Source organism: Tiliqua scincoides, chromosome 2 (assembly GCF_035046505.1).
Source record: "Tiliqua scincoides isolate rTilSci1 chromosome 2, rTilSci1.hap2, whole genome shotgun sequence".
In the NCBI taxonomy this organism is placed as follows: domain Eukaryota; kingdom Metazoa; phylum Chordata; class Lepidosauria; order Squamata; family Scincidae; genus Tiliqua; species Tiliqua scincoides.
The window spans coordinates 81,837,428-81,852,909 of NC_089822.1; the positions used below are offsets into that span (position 1 = coordinate 81,837,428).

The following is a 15,482-nucleotide window of genomic DNA, read 5'->3' on the forward strand; positions in this document are numbered from 1 at the left end:
CTGCCCACCAGTGGATGCAAACTGGAAGCTAGCACAGTGTTAGAAAAATGTTTATACATTTTTGCTACAGAGGGGATTGCTAAAGTTACAAAATTTTCATTTGTATTTTTTCATTTCTTATTCTGTGTCTAAATGACATGGTTGAAAAGTGACTTTATTTAATAGGATTTTCAGTTGGGTGTTTTCTTGAAATAAATCTTCCTTTCATCCCTAATTTAAAGACAGGTCTGGCTACTCTATAGATCATGTACAGACTCACCACCTTTGAATTCAGCAGAAGTAATTTATTCCTATTTTTAAAGGGTTCATGCACACAGTTTCAGAAATAGTTCTGATCCATTTCTGGGCCATGAGCTGGTCCTACTGCCTCAATCCACCAGACACTAGTCTTGGTCTTGGAGTCTGCATAATTCATCTCTGAAATTTAGGAAATGAGGGAGAAAGTACATACGTCTGCTTACATGTTTTCCATGCTTCAGGTTTAGCACTTGGTGGTAAACTAAAAATCTGAAGTTGCTCTATGGACGCAATCTAAGGGCCAGTTCCCACATGCGTGCAATGTCACCCAATTGCTCATCATATTATGACTCAACGCTTGATGACTCATAGATATTTGAACGAACTCCATTGAAAATCCATTCCATTGAGGTAATATGAACGTTTTATTTGTTGTGCTTGAATAGTGATCATTCATTCATGCATTATATGATACCCACGCACATGTAAGCCATCCCCAGCAAATGGCTTAGGAGAGGTAAGACTAAGCAGCTGTGGACCTGATCAGTTTCTGAGTGGGAAGATGCTAGAAATACAATTTAAGATGCTCCTAGTCTACAAAGGTAGAAAGAGAAAAGTATAATAAATCCAATTCTCAGAATCTTCACAGCCTTTCTTTTCTTTAACTTTTTTCTTTTGTCAGTCTCTTTCCCCTCCTCATAACGTTCATTTTTTATTCTCAACCACCCTGATTCTCTTAACATCAGTGCGCATTCTTTTGACTTCTTTCATTTTTTGTCTTCTATTCTTTGAACACGTGCTCTGTTCTCATATAAGTCTCAGGTCTGATCTTTTTGACTTTAGCCACTGAAACTCAAACTTGGTGGCATTGCAGAGCCCTCTTCTGATTAGCTTGTTCTCTGTCGACTGCAATGTAGAGCAGTGGAGGTAGAGCTATAATGTCCAATTCTAGTCAGGTTGTCTTCAGGTAGTGCTGTACCAAACTGGAATTGGGGCTGCAGTATCCAAGCATTGCAAGACCCTGTTCAGATATCCCTGTTGCTTACAGCATCTTCTGGGCTGCACTTGTATTCAGGATCCCCTTGAGCACATGTGCATGCATGCAGGCTTTGTGCATCTGACTATTTCGATGAGCTCTGCCCTCATCCAAAATTAGGATTCCTCACAATAGGTTGATCTGCATCTTGCAGCAGATCTGTCTCATAAAGTATATGATCACTCTCTTTTATTGGTCTGGTAAAACTGCCAGTAGAGGTCTTCTCTATTGTTCACTTCTATGAACTACGGAAAAAAAATGCTCATGTGGGATTCGGATGTCTACATAGATTGGTAGAGTAAATAGGAAAGGCTTGTTATTTCTTAGGCCATGCGGCAGCCAGGTAAAATCTGGCCCAAGGAGTGAGTAACTATTTCCCATAAGTCTGTGGTGCTATAATTTTCAGAGGCTGTCAACCCCTGATCAAAGTGCAGGTCGTATCTTTCAAATAATGAGATTTACTAGTTACCTTCCAGCTCATTTAGAATTACTCAGTGCATATCTCTGGTAAGTATTGCATTTGTTTAAACTAAGGGAGCCAAATTCATCCATATTAGAGTAGGATTTACTGTTGATGTTTGACCCTACTTAATGGCAACCAGAATCCTAAAGGGTAAACATTAGTCATTACTTTTTCGTACATGGGAAGAAGAGACAAAGGAAAGAGACTACTGGATTTGGAATCTCTGAACACACAGTATATCAACAGAGTGTTTTAAAAATACTTCATGATCATTAACACTGTGATTCCTCATGTATTCTGCAAGTAAGCAAGAAAGAGAAGCTTGCTTTTAATTACCAGGAATATTTATTTAATAAGTTGACACTGCTCTGCTTTACTATTACAACCCTCTGCTATGTACAAAATGCTTTTAAAGCTTCCATTGTAATGATGCACTCAACAACCATATGAATGTACATAATGCAGTCATTTTGCTGAAACTAAGCAGACTAGTTGATGCCTGACTGGAAGGCTGCCGTCCTCGGCTTGTATGTCAAAATTATAGCAAGGCTTTCTCTCCCAGTAATAGTCCATGGATTCATTTATTTTATTTATTTTTATTTATTTACAATATTTTTATCCCACTTTATTACCCAGGGGGAATCCAAGGTGGCTCACAGAAAAACAAATATAAAAAGCAACAGAGAATAAAATCACAATTAAAAACACAAGTCACAAAATAAGCTAAAATCTGTAACAATTAAAACCACCTTAAAACAGCAATAATACATTAGTACAGTGCTTTTTTTTGTAAAAGAAAAGGTGCAGGAACTCACAACTTGTTAATCTTTTATTTATTTATTTATTTATTTATTTATTTATTTATTTATTTATTTATTTATTTATTTTTAAACCATTTTTTATTGGAGAAATAAAATCTTTTTTAAGTGCTTCCCCCCTAAAGATGAACTTACTTCTGAGTAGACATGCATAGGATTGGGCTGTCAATCTCCACATCCCCTTCCCCCTAGCTACTTTTTCTACACATGGGGAAAAATACTGTACAGGTGCACTTGTAGCGTGTAGTATGTAGTGTGGCACTACTTTGAGGAGAGGAAGCAATGAATGGATTCTGAAAAATGGCTTACATGAGTTCCATGTAGTAAAATTACTCTAAGCAACTGTGGGATTAAGAACAAAAAAGGAATTCTTACACGAGAGGGGTCCTTAGGTGCACATAGAAACAGCTACGTTTGCAAACAAGCAATTAAATATGGTTTAATTCAGGTATCAGAATACTCTGTGTCTTTGGGAAGGCACTTGGCATGCAATTGTATGTTCTCTGCTGCCCTGAGCAGCTGCTGTGCATTGCTGGAGAGGAGCTGCAAACGCTGGCTGGCGGAGGGCATGCTTGTGGGGGAAGGATGAGGAGGATCTCTGGCAAGGCTGGACAGCACGTTGTACACACGTAGAATCCCTTTTCACCTGCCCTTACCATGTGAAAATGGGTGCAGATATATATCTCTGCCAGGATTAAGAGCCCAATCCTAGGTATGTCTACTCTGAAGTAAGTCTCGTTCTAGTCAATGGAGCTAACTCCCAGGACAGTGCCTAGGATTGCAGCCTAAGAGCCCAATCCAATGCATGTCTACTCAGAAGTCCACTTTAGTGAATGGGGCTTACTGTGCATAGGATGGCAGCCTCAGGGCCCAATCCTGTGCCTGTCTCCTCAGAAGTCCGTCCCATTAGAGTCAATGGGGCTTCCTCCCTGGAAAGTGTGGAGAGAACTGCAGCCTCAGAAACAAAGCCTATGCCTGTCTCCTCAGAAGTCAGTCCCACTAGAGGCAGTGCTAGCACCTACCCAGCGAATGCCTCTGTCTTGCTCCCCCCCCCCGGAATGCCTCCGAAGGGGAGGGGCCCCTGCAAAAAGGTGCTGGAACTCCGTCCCCCGCGTTCCATTAGAAAAAAAGCCCTGCATTAATACAATAAAATACCAGGGTAACAGCAAACAACTTATAAAAGAACCGTGAAAACCAGATATCATTAAAAAGTTTGAGAACGCAGACGGCTTGTCTGAAAAGAAATGTCTTCAAGCCTCACCAGAAAGTCTACAAGGAGGAAGCAGTTTGTCAGTCAAGAGGGAGTTCCATAGAGTTGGTGCTACTATTGAGAAGACCTTCTTTCTTGCTGTGGGTCCTTGCACCTCCTTAGATTGCAGCACTTGTAAGAGGGCCTTCTCCAACTCTTAACAGGGCTCATGAGGGTGGGGTGCAGGGGGTACATTGTACCTGGGCCCAGGATCAAAAATGGGGCCTAGAAGCCAAAAAAGGGAAACCAGGAATTTTGTAGAATCTCATAAAATGCCCTTTGAAGCTGTACATCCTTATCCAAAAGCAGCCAAGTGCCAATTACAAAGAGTTTTGCATTACCTCTGAATTGGGTGTCCATAGTATAACCACAATTGAATGACTAAACTGGATTCTATTTTACATAAATCTAGGTTATTTTACTAAACCTAGCTCCATTGTAGCATCCCTGGGTTTTCTTTTGAAAGAAACGTTTATTTCTAAGTCAAATTATTACAATTCTCTCACTCTTGCTTATAAGATTGCAAGCTGTTTACACATTACTAAGTTTTGTACGTATGGGTGTGTAACTGTGGACAATGTCAAGAAATGTCAGATGGAAGCGGAAAATACCTATAGTCAGGCAACTGTCATGTTCACAGCTGAACTTTTGTTTAGGAACACAATCCAGGCAAAAGATAGCCTCATCTATGTCCCATTGAGAACAATTAAGGGCACAATTCTGACCCCTTATGTCAGTGCTTTCCAGCACTGGCATAGCGGTGCCAATGGGCCATGTGCTGCATCCTGCAGTTGGGTGTCACTCACAGAGGTCTCCTCAAAGTCAGGGAATGTTTGTTCCCTTACCTCAGAGCTGCATTGCCTTACATAACCCCAACATAAGGGGTTAGGATTGTGCCCAAAATAGATTTTACAACTAAATTCTAACTGAAATACACAATTCCTGAAATACTGAAATAAACTAACTGAAATACACAATTCCTGAAATACTGAAATAAACTAACTGAAATACATAATTCCAAATGGGATTTAGTTACAGTCAGTGGCATACCTGGGGGAGTCCATGGCATCAGGTGACCCCAGGTGGCACGTCTGGGGTGGCACCACTGCCCCCCAGCTATGCTGCGGCCCTCACCAACCTTGTAAGGGCTGGAAAACATCAATGTCAGTTTCTCGGGAAAACTTGAAGTGATGTTTTAATGCCCTCAGAAAGCCTTCTGAGTGCTGGAGAAGTCTCCCTGGTCTTAAGAAAGCCAAAAGGCATAAAAGCATCATTTCTAGTTTTTAGCCAAAAACTGGAAGTGACATTTTTTTGGGCCCTCTGATGTCCTTACAAGGTCTTCTGAGAGTTGAGGAGGCCGTGCATGGCCTCTCCGGCCATCTGAAGCCTCCGGAAAGGAGGCAGCAGGTGTGACCAGTAGGATGGTGGCGCCAGCCCCACCGAGAGGGGCAGCAATTTGCAACACTGGGGCCAGGATCATCACGGGTCACAGTTAATGCTTGCTGGATTGTGCCCCATATTGAAAGGAAAAATGCTATGTAAACTCGTCTTATTGTTTATATCCCATTTTTCCTGTCAGGAATGAATATTTGAGAAGGATGAATTCTTAAGCAATGTGAAAACAAATTGGGAAAATGTGCTGCATGAGTATCCTTCCAAGATTAATTCTAGGAATATGCTCAAGTTTCTAACGTCAGGTTTTGTTCAAGATTTAACCCTTATCTGATGTGAACAAAAAGGTGAACTCAGAAACCTTTATTGGCATCACAGTCAACAAATAAAACATACAAACAATAAAAGCAGCCGACAAAATAACCTATAAAATAACCCGCAATTGTACATCTTTCCATTCATACAGAACTTCCCACAACACACATAAAAGCTGAATTCTCATCCTTACACTTTGAAAACATTATAATAAGGACATATAATAATTCATGGGACATATACTGTAGTACAGCCCTATTATGGTGGTTAGAACTTCTGGTCTATCAGCAGTGGATACACAAGATTTAAATTCTTAAGCTCACCAATTTGAAAAACATCTAATGCAGAGAAAACAGCAAATCTAGAGTTCACTTACCCATAGCAACTTTAATTTTATCTTTTGACAGAAAAGTACAATCAAACACAATCCCAAACTAGCTGGTGCTATAGCCAGCTATGACCTTTTCATCTACTGTGCTGATTCGGTTTTATCTATATTTGATAGTATATATTTAAATAGCAGTCTGTTAATGTAACACTGTCACATGATTTGTCTCAATTAGTGCTGGCTGATCTCTTTGACAAGTGTGCTGTCAGTCAAGTTTGAAGTATAAGATAGCAGTGTTCTAGAGCTTATTACAATACATATGCCCTCATCTCCTACTTTAGGGGGCTTTTGTCTCAAGTTTAGTGGCCTGGAGAGCATGTGGAAGGCATGAGCCTGTGCAATAGTTGGGCCTTGTGCTCTGGCTCCACAGATTTTACTATCTATGACATTTGTGTTGCAGGTTGGCCACCCATGTCTTCAAATGTAGGAGAGGACAAGCACTCTCGGAAGAGAAGGCACATTCCTCAACAAATATCACGTAGTAGCAAAGAAAGTGAAATGAGAGAAGTTTAAATTTCTCCTCAACTGTGAACTCACAAGGTCAGACTTTAGACAAGCCATTTTTCTCTCACCCTCAGGTAACTGGGGATATTGCTGATTGATCTTACAGATTTGCTGTACAGATTATGATGGTACTGTGTGTGAAGGGTCTTGAACCCTCTAAACTTTGCTGAAATGCTGTGGAGTCTTATAGAAATCCCACGTTTGACTGACTTTTACATATCAGTGTATCTGTAGCCTTCCTGCATATGCTTATGTACTTTGACTTGACTTCAACGCACACAGAGTTTTATTCTAAAGAGCTAGAAGTTGTGTTCAACAGTTCAGCAGACCTGGACTCTATTGATTGCAAATGGTCCCCACCCACGCATATAAACACACTGTTTATTTTCCGCAATTAATGCAGTTTCCAAAGGTAAAGGCCAAAATAAACATTCTCGGGGCTTGTATTATCACACGTGCTCATATCTTCACAATTATAACCTTTCTTACATCTGGAGTCAGTGGCAGTTGTTAACCTCTCTTACGCTTAAGTTTACTTTTGGAAAAAAGTATGCTTTCAAAATGACACATTTCTGTCATGGGTGCCTACATACCAGGCAAGTTGCCTATATGATGTATATTATGAAGGTTGCCCTTCTTAAAAACAATTGAAATTCTGCACCAGGAAAAGTTCAGTTCTGCAATCTGTGTGTAGTTTCTCTTATTTTGCATCATCAATTCAACCATAGTCCTATTTTTTATCATTTATTTTGATTTTGCTAGTTTTGGGCAGTGGGAAGGAAGTATATAGGGCTCTAATTCCTCCTCCCCATTTCTAACTGCTGAATCTCTTGTTCAGTCTCTCTTCCAGTTTCTGAGAATTCAGAGGCATTGCCTGTTCCACAAGCCTTCAGGCATCTCCACAAGCATGAGGCTAAGACACTTATTCTTTTCAGAAAACTGATTATGTACCCAGTGCCACAGCCTGAAGGTTTTCCCATATACTCAACAGTAAGCAACTGTTACCCTGCACATGCCCGATCTTGTCTGATCTCGGAAGCTAAGCAGGGTCAGGCCTGGTTAGTACTTGGGTGGGAGACCACCTAGGAATACCGGGTGCTGTAGGCTTATACTATAGTCTGTTGAGACTGAAGGTTGCCAACCATATACTCACAGCATTCAATTTGTATCATAAATATTGTCACAAGCTAGGTTCGGTTGGAAAGCAGGGGCTTTGCCATGTTTCACCCATGACATTCCTTGCTGAGCATGGTTTGGAATCTCTCACTTTCAATATCAATTATTGTTTTTAGAAAAATTGTGTTTGATTTGCACAGAAATGTGGGAATGGCCCTTTCTACTTCAGTAATTTTTATCAGAAAATGGGGCATTTCAATATCGATCCATCAGAAGACTGATTCAACAGAAATACCATCATAGTTTTACCTGCATGCATCTTTCATTTTGTGAGCGCAACATATCAACTCCTCTGTAAAGTGGGAAGGGGGATTACACGTACAGGTTGTAGGCATTATAATCAATTGTTGCTATTTTTTTTTTTTTTGCTTCTATCCAACTTCCTAAAATCAATGGATTGAAGCCGATCATCCCAAACTCAAAACCAGTGTATGCACAGGGACCCACAAGGGATCACTGTGTGCATTGTGTCCCCTGTTAATTTCACTAGGGAGCTAATGTATACATACAACATAAAGCACATACATCCATCTGTATGGGCCCTGGAGCCTTTGTGCCTGCTCCTGATCCCTGACTAGGGATGGTGTGAGCAAGCAAACATTTATGAACAAGTATTCAAATCTTTTCTAGTAAATGTGGACCAGAAGGTGGTTGCTAATTTCAATGTTAAATTATTTACTTGCTTGGCATTCCTTCTTTTCCTGTCGTTGGCCGTTTTCAGGTGCAGAAATTCAAATAGGAATTGAAAGAAAGTAAAGGCAAGGGCAGAAGAAAAGACCAGTTTTCTCAAATAAAAGAAGATCCTGTTGTACACATGTACACAAGAGAATAAAAACAACGTCCTGGCTAGTTCAGAAAGCACATTCATGCACAAAGGGAAACAGACAAAGGGGAATTTGCACTATGCAAATAACAAAATCCTATACTGTAGTTTACTACTATGTAACTATATTATCCACTATTGAGTTCCTGCCCTGGAAGCACCCTTTGAACACTTTTCAGTACAACCAGTTTATTGTATTTAAAACATGCATTTGTTTCTCATTTGCTATGTACATTCATCTTCCTATCAGGTTGCACAGTCTTCCAACTAGGTCACGTTGAAATGTGCAGAGCACAGGTTGCTCCCCCACCCCTGAACTTTGGTTAGAGTGAAGGCTGAGAAGATGTTCCAAAATTTGTTTACATTTTGATTTAGGCAAAACTCAGAGACAAATTATAGTCAAGGGATGTCCGAATTCTCTCTGGGGTTGAAATGAGTTATTTCACTAGACTTATTAATAAAATGACTTTTTTCACAACTCATCAGATGTTTTACATGAGGAGAAACCCAAAAATTCACTCCAGATTTCACTTGGCAAAGTTTTGATGACTACTCTAAGATTCAAATTCCCAGTACAGATATTGGAAAAATACAGTTATCCATATGGCTTTTTCTTGGTTTCGAAATACACATGTTCATGAGCAGGAATACTATTTAACACCTTTTATAACCATTCAGTCTGCTTTTTGTTTAATAATTGTGAAATTAGAGCTAATGCATGGAAATACTCAGAAATACTCAGTGGGCTTTACTTCCAAGTAGGCATGAATAGGAATGTCATCATAAGCATTATCTATGATTTGTTACTAAAAAGTCCATTTCCATTTGCAGACATCCTGTGCACCTACTGTTGCAACATGATTAGGATGATTCTGACTGAATAATTTTTGAGCCCTGCCATAGGTAATAAGCAAATTCTGGATGGTTTTTTATTTAATATGAAACAAATAATATGAATTCTCTTAACTCTGAAGCATTCTATTAACAGGTGCAAGCATTTATTATGTTTGCCTAGCTTCTCTACTGGGAACAACTTTGGATCTCAAGGCACATCATCCAATTCTGCTTTTGGCCCTGTAAAATGCCAGATGGATTACTATAGTGAAAATATGTCAGCTGTTCCTTTATGGTAATATCACCCCTGCATGCAAATGCATGCTTTGGACCAGAATTCCTTTTTTTTAAAAAAACAACCAGAAATAGTACCTGGGGGGCCACACAAACTCATCCAAAAGTGTGATGAAGGTTATGAGCAGCTTAAGAACTATGCTCTCCATCTTGATCATGCACTATTTTTAGTTTTTAAAACCTTCTTTAAAAAACTATAGATAGCACACGGGGTGTGCTACGTGTGTGATCAGGCTAGAAACTTCAGTGGGGATTAATTGTTCAAGCCCCTCAACCTCCCTACTGCACTTTTCAATTGTTTTGTGCGCTCCCCCATGCTATTTTTTGGTTTAAAGAATTCTGAATCAAAAGCACGTATTTGTGTGTTCATGTGTTTTTACTCTTATTGAGATCTATATAGCCCTCAAATATTTTTAAGCCATTAATGTAATGGTATATTCTTCTACAAAAATATTGAGAAGTCTTGTCTTGAGTTGCAAGCCACAGAGGTTGTCGAGTACATGGAAAGGGGTATATATAAAATTCTACACATGATATGGTCATACATACTTGACTGCCTTTAACTCCAAAGCCCCTGTGGAGGAATCTGGGTTAATCTACAGTCTGGTTTAGCTTTTCATTTATATTCTATGCCTTTATATATATACCTTAACTCAAAGTGATGTTTCTTTTTGAGCAAATTGTTGATATTTTCTTTCAAGATGATACTTTGGTTGATAGGAAAAATGAATCTTAGCAACCCCCCCCCCCAACTTACTAAAGTGATCGCAAGAATTAATAGGCTTACAGAACCTTTGGAACAGCAAATTGGACATTCAAAGTATGAAATTGGAACATCAAAGAATGACATTCTTTAGCTTCTTTCTGGAACTGCCTCTGAAGCAATCAAATCAGGGTAAATTTTCCCATGATGTTCTGCAAATCTTCTGGACTTGCTCTGTAACATTTCTTTGATGGGAGACCGTCTCTAAGTGTCCTGAGGTCTATCTCAGCCCTTAGACCAGATCAAGCGAAATGCAGCCCACAGACCACACATTAAGTTTTCTCAGGTGCCTGACAATCCAGCCTATTTTTCCACTCATACAATGGTAGCACAGAAGGGATGGCTTATCAAGCCTTGCCATATATACTCAATGGGATATATTTGGCTCATGGATCCCAAAGTGTGCCTTATGTCCTTTCATGGCAAACTTTGTATATAATGAGCAGTACTGTACTGTATATGAGTACCGATTTTCCGAAGGCTATAGTACAAAAATAATGATTTGTATTTAGCATACTACATCTATAGTTTGCTTTCAGTTTTTTCCTAGAGAGACTTGGGTTGCGATCCTAAACACGTTTACTCGATAGGAGGCATTTGCTACTGATGAGTTCTCTCCATGGTTCCCAAAAGTAGGGTGAATTGGAAGGGGCAGTGAGTGGGACAAGGTGAACTCAGTCAGTTGAAGGGAGTTTGCTGGAACAATCGAAAAGAGCAAAGCACCTTCAGCCTGCAGTAGAGCCTGGGGCCAGCAGGTTGAGACATAGCGCCATTACTTTATGGGGATTTATGGGAGGGGGAAATTAGTCACTCTATGGGAGTGGCTGCTTTTCTTCCAAAAGCAGCCTGCTCCCAGAAAAATTACGAATTTCCTGGTGCCAGTTTGGGAGGCGCCACCCTTCATGTCTCACCTGTATCTTAGTTTCCCTCCCTTCACAAGTGCTGGAATGGGACTCTTTGAAAGCAGGAGGGAGCAGTCCTCTACAATTTGTGACCCATCACCAGCCACGTGTTATACCCCACCTCCTTATTTTCTTGCCTGCTTCAGACTACACAAGGAGCAGGCGCCAAGGTCTGTCATGCCACCATGAATGGGTGGTACGCTGCCTTTGACTTAGAGAGTCACACATTGTATAGGCCTAGTCTAGTCCCAGGAACAGGCACTGGTGCATGACTGATGACTGCAGAATATAATCCTCTGCATGAATCATGTATGAGCTTTAGTTGGATTGATTTACAATTAATTTTCTTCCATTTGAGCAGCTTGGTGCTAAGCAAGCCTATCCAAAGGTTAGCCCTGGCCAGGAAAGATACCCCTTTGCTTTTAATAACAAGAACCGCATAGCATAGAAACAGCTGATCAGGTACAACTTCTTGCACCACAACACTATGAGATCAGGACTGAAGTCTCACAAGGAACCTGAATGTGGTGGCTAAGAGGCAGAGATTCTGTTTGAGCACCACCACCAATCTCTCACCAAATTCTCACCCAAAAAGAACTGCCACCTGATCTGAAAAAGTTTTAGAAAACCAGAGCAGGTCATGTGATGAAGCCTGTTCATACTATGCCATCTCTCCAGGTTTCAAGCCTGCTCTTTGTCTGAGTACCGTAACAAAGAGGTTGTGATTTCTGCTCTTGCCTACCACAAAGAGGTTTTTGCCTACCACAAACCTCATTTTTCACTTGACCTTTCCTTGTCCAGCTTTGCTCCTGAGGCCTTACCTCCACTCATTTGGTAGACCAAGTCTAACCTGTCTTTGATGGGAAAGCTTCCAAATTCCTGTTTAACTTGCAAAGGCTGCACTAGACTGATGAAAATCAAGACAACTTTCCTGGTTTTTTTATGTATAGGGTTTTTTTTCCTTATGCAGACATTTCTGCTAATGTTTTCTAAAGGAAAATTGGGCCATGAGTATTTGCCACATCTATTTTCCTCAGAAGATCTACTATTTGAGGGGCACAGATATATACACATTTACAGATTGCTGAACTTTTCTCTGCCTGTCCTCTCTGGATTCATTTACTGTGCAGTGTCCTGCCCTGCCCTGCCCTGCCCTGACTTCTGAAGCAGTGTGGTAAGAAAGCAATCATAAAAGTTTCCTAATAACTTTTTTCTTAATTAACAGGGTTTTAATGAACAGGGTTTCTTACTTGTAACCACATGCATGTGCACAATACCCCCACTCTGATATCTGAGAAATCCAAAGGAAGGCTGAAACCTAAAGAACAATATTTTTAAAAGGCATTATCCAAATTAAACATGTTCATTCATTTTCAGAACAAATGGTATTAGCATTTATGTGCTCCATTCGTATCCAATCCCAAAACAAATGCATCACAGGATGAATAGAACAAATGGCAATGAATGGGGCTCTATTTTCAAAGTCTCCATTCATTGCCATTTAAAACAAAATATTAAAATGGTTTTTCTAGTTAGGTGCCTGTATGCCCGGTGGCAATGCAGTATCACAAAAGGGTAGTGGGTAAGAAAAAAAACCACAGAAAGGGGGCACTGAATGGTGGAGTTGTTTTTTTTTGGGGGGGGGATGCTGCTAGTTACAAGTAAAAAACCACTTTATTTTAATTTAAAAAATAAAAAAAATTAGATCGTGAAAGCAAGAGAAAAACAACAGAACACAAAAAATCAATATTGAAACAGATAAAACAAAAGTATGTGTTAAAACAAAATTTTTAAGCATTTCCCCAAAAGGCAAAATGTAATTACCAATGACAAATACCAGAAAATGTGGACTGTCCCTGGTAAATGGAATATATGTGAAAAACGAAAAATGCCAAGAAGACTGAGGACCCAATCCTATCCAATTTTCCAGTGCCAGTGCAGCCATGCCAATGGGTCCTGCACTGCATCCTGTGGTGGGGAAGGAGTCACAGAGACCTACTTAAGGTATGGGAACATTTGTTCCCTTGCCTCGGGGTGGCATTGCGGCTACGCCGGTGCTGAAAAATTGGATAGGATTGGGCCCTGAAGCTGCAATCCTATACACACTTCCCTGGCAGTAAGCCCCACTGAATACAATGAAACTTACTCCTGACTAAACATGCATAGAATTGTGCTGGAAGTTGCAGATCATTAAATTCCAGTGAGATACAGAACCCTGTCCATTCTCTATTTTTCTGAGATCAGTGCTTAATATTACTTTCTATTTATTCTGTCATAAAGTAAAATCACTTTCTAGAAACGATTCCATCTAACTTCACATGTATCATCACCTGTGCTTCAATGTATGAACGAATAGCTCAACGAAAGGCTGGTGGATTTAAGCCTTTTTTATTAACAGAAAGAAAGAAAAAATGTGTCATACGGATAAATTAATCATACCAATTAGACAAAGTGCTTCCACCCATCTCAGCAAAACAGTGCTGGAGAATGTTAAAAGATGCACGAAAGGGCCTTTCCCTTCATATTCAGTTAATCTCTGCCTGGGTTTGCTGTCTCTGAAAGCACGTAGCTCAGCTGTTTAGGTGCAGAAAATGAGATAGACCAAGCATTCTGCCCCCTCCCACTAATTGTCTTGGGGCTCTTCTGCTTAGCAGGCTCAGCACTGTTCACCTTTTGTACAAGAACAGTCATGTGTTGCCTTCAGTGAATCCGAATAATAGCACAATATTAAAAATTTTCCTTTGGTCGGTAACTTATTCAACTTTGAGGATCACGTTGAAAACCTTTTGTGAGCGAAGCACTGTGTCCCATTTCAGCATGTTTACTGGTGGCATTTTTTATCCCACTCTTTCCCCAAGGAACTCAAGTTGACACCCATGGCGCCCCCCACTGCACAGCATCACTGTGAGGCAGGCTAAAGTGAAAGATTGTGACTGGCCAAAGGTGAGCGGTGTGAGTGTGTGAGGATTGAGTGACGGAGCAGAATTCTCATTAAAGATTATTGCACAAAGTATTGATAGTTTTTCAAGTCAGACTTGGGCACAATTTCACCCTTGAAGGGAGGTGAAAGCTGCCATCCTATTCACGCTTAATTGTGAATAAGACTAAATGAATTCAGTGGGACTTATTTCGACATGCTTATTCATGTGTTGCATGAGAAGAGTATTATAGGGATGGGTTCATAAAAACTTGGCAATGGATAGATGAATATTCAAAACCCTGAGGAGGGGCTGTAGCTGCTTATATGAGGAAAGTCCCTGGTTCAGTCCTCAGCGTCTCCAGGTTCAGCTAGGATAGACCCCTATGGACACTTTGGAGGGCCTCTGCTGGCCTTAATCTATGATCTGTTTTGTTGTAAGGTAGCTTTATATCTTTGAGATGTTTGCATGATTTCTAAGGGCTGCTTTGTACACCACCCAAAGGGTAAAAGTAACATAAATGTTGGATTTTTATTTACTTTTCAATTCCAGTTTTCCAGCTGAGGTATATTTTCTACCATAGTCCAAAGACTCTGGATAAGAAACAGCACCTATAAAATGGTATTAATAGAATAAATGGTTTTCTTTAGATCTTTTACCAGCCTAATTTAGCCACCAGATGCCAGAAGACCTAGAGAGGCACGATCCAGCCAAAGTTAAACACCAGTGATTTCAATGGGAGCAGTCTGAGCTCATCCATAACTTTCCCATTTAAATCCACAAAAATGCAACAGTGCTAAACTCTGGCTGGATCAAGCCAAAAGTTTTTACGTTGTTTTAAAGCAATGTCTTCTCCTTGCTCTTCCGAAGTGTCTTCAAGAGTATAGTCTAGGATGTCATGGTTGCAATTCTAAGTTCACCTATGCGAAAGCAAACCCCCCACTAAAATCAGTACGCAAACGTTGTAGTTTACTTCCAGACACTTTTGGGCTGTTAATTTCGAAAAGGAAAAGGGAGTGACTGCTACTAAAGTTCTGAAGATTCCCTGGTGGAGGAAACATCAGTCCAAATCTATAGTGGTAGTATGCACTAACTGTTGGATATTTCCCTTCATGAGTTCCTTGTCAGAATTTTGCTACCAGTTCCATCATGAGACATATTGTTCCTAGATCACCTTTGGGACTAAGAAATGACCTGGCCTGTCAGACTGCACCCCTGCACCTCCAACTGAGGGTGGTTGGTTCACAGTCCAGTCCTAGCTAACTTTCCAGTGCTGATGCAGCCACACCAAAGGCTAAGGTTCTGCTTCCAGTTTGTGAGAGCTTCTGCAGAGAGGCCTGTGTGTACAGCTGTGTGTGTACAACTCAAGA

At 40.4% G+C, this 15,482-nt stretch overlaps 1 pseudogene; it reads left to right on the forward strand.

Annotated features, from left to right (window-relative positions):
• The first annotated feature begins 7,392 nt into the window (after window positions 1-7,392).
• Window positions 7,393-7,509, forward strand: LOC136642620 (5S ribosomal RNA; annotated as a pseudogene).
• The last annotated feature ends 7,973 nt before the right edge of the window (window positions 7,510-15,482 follow it).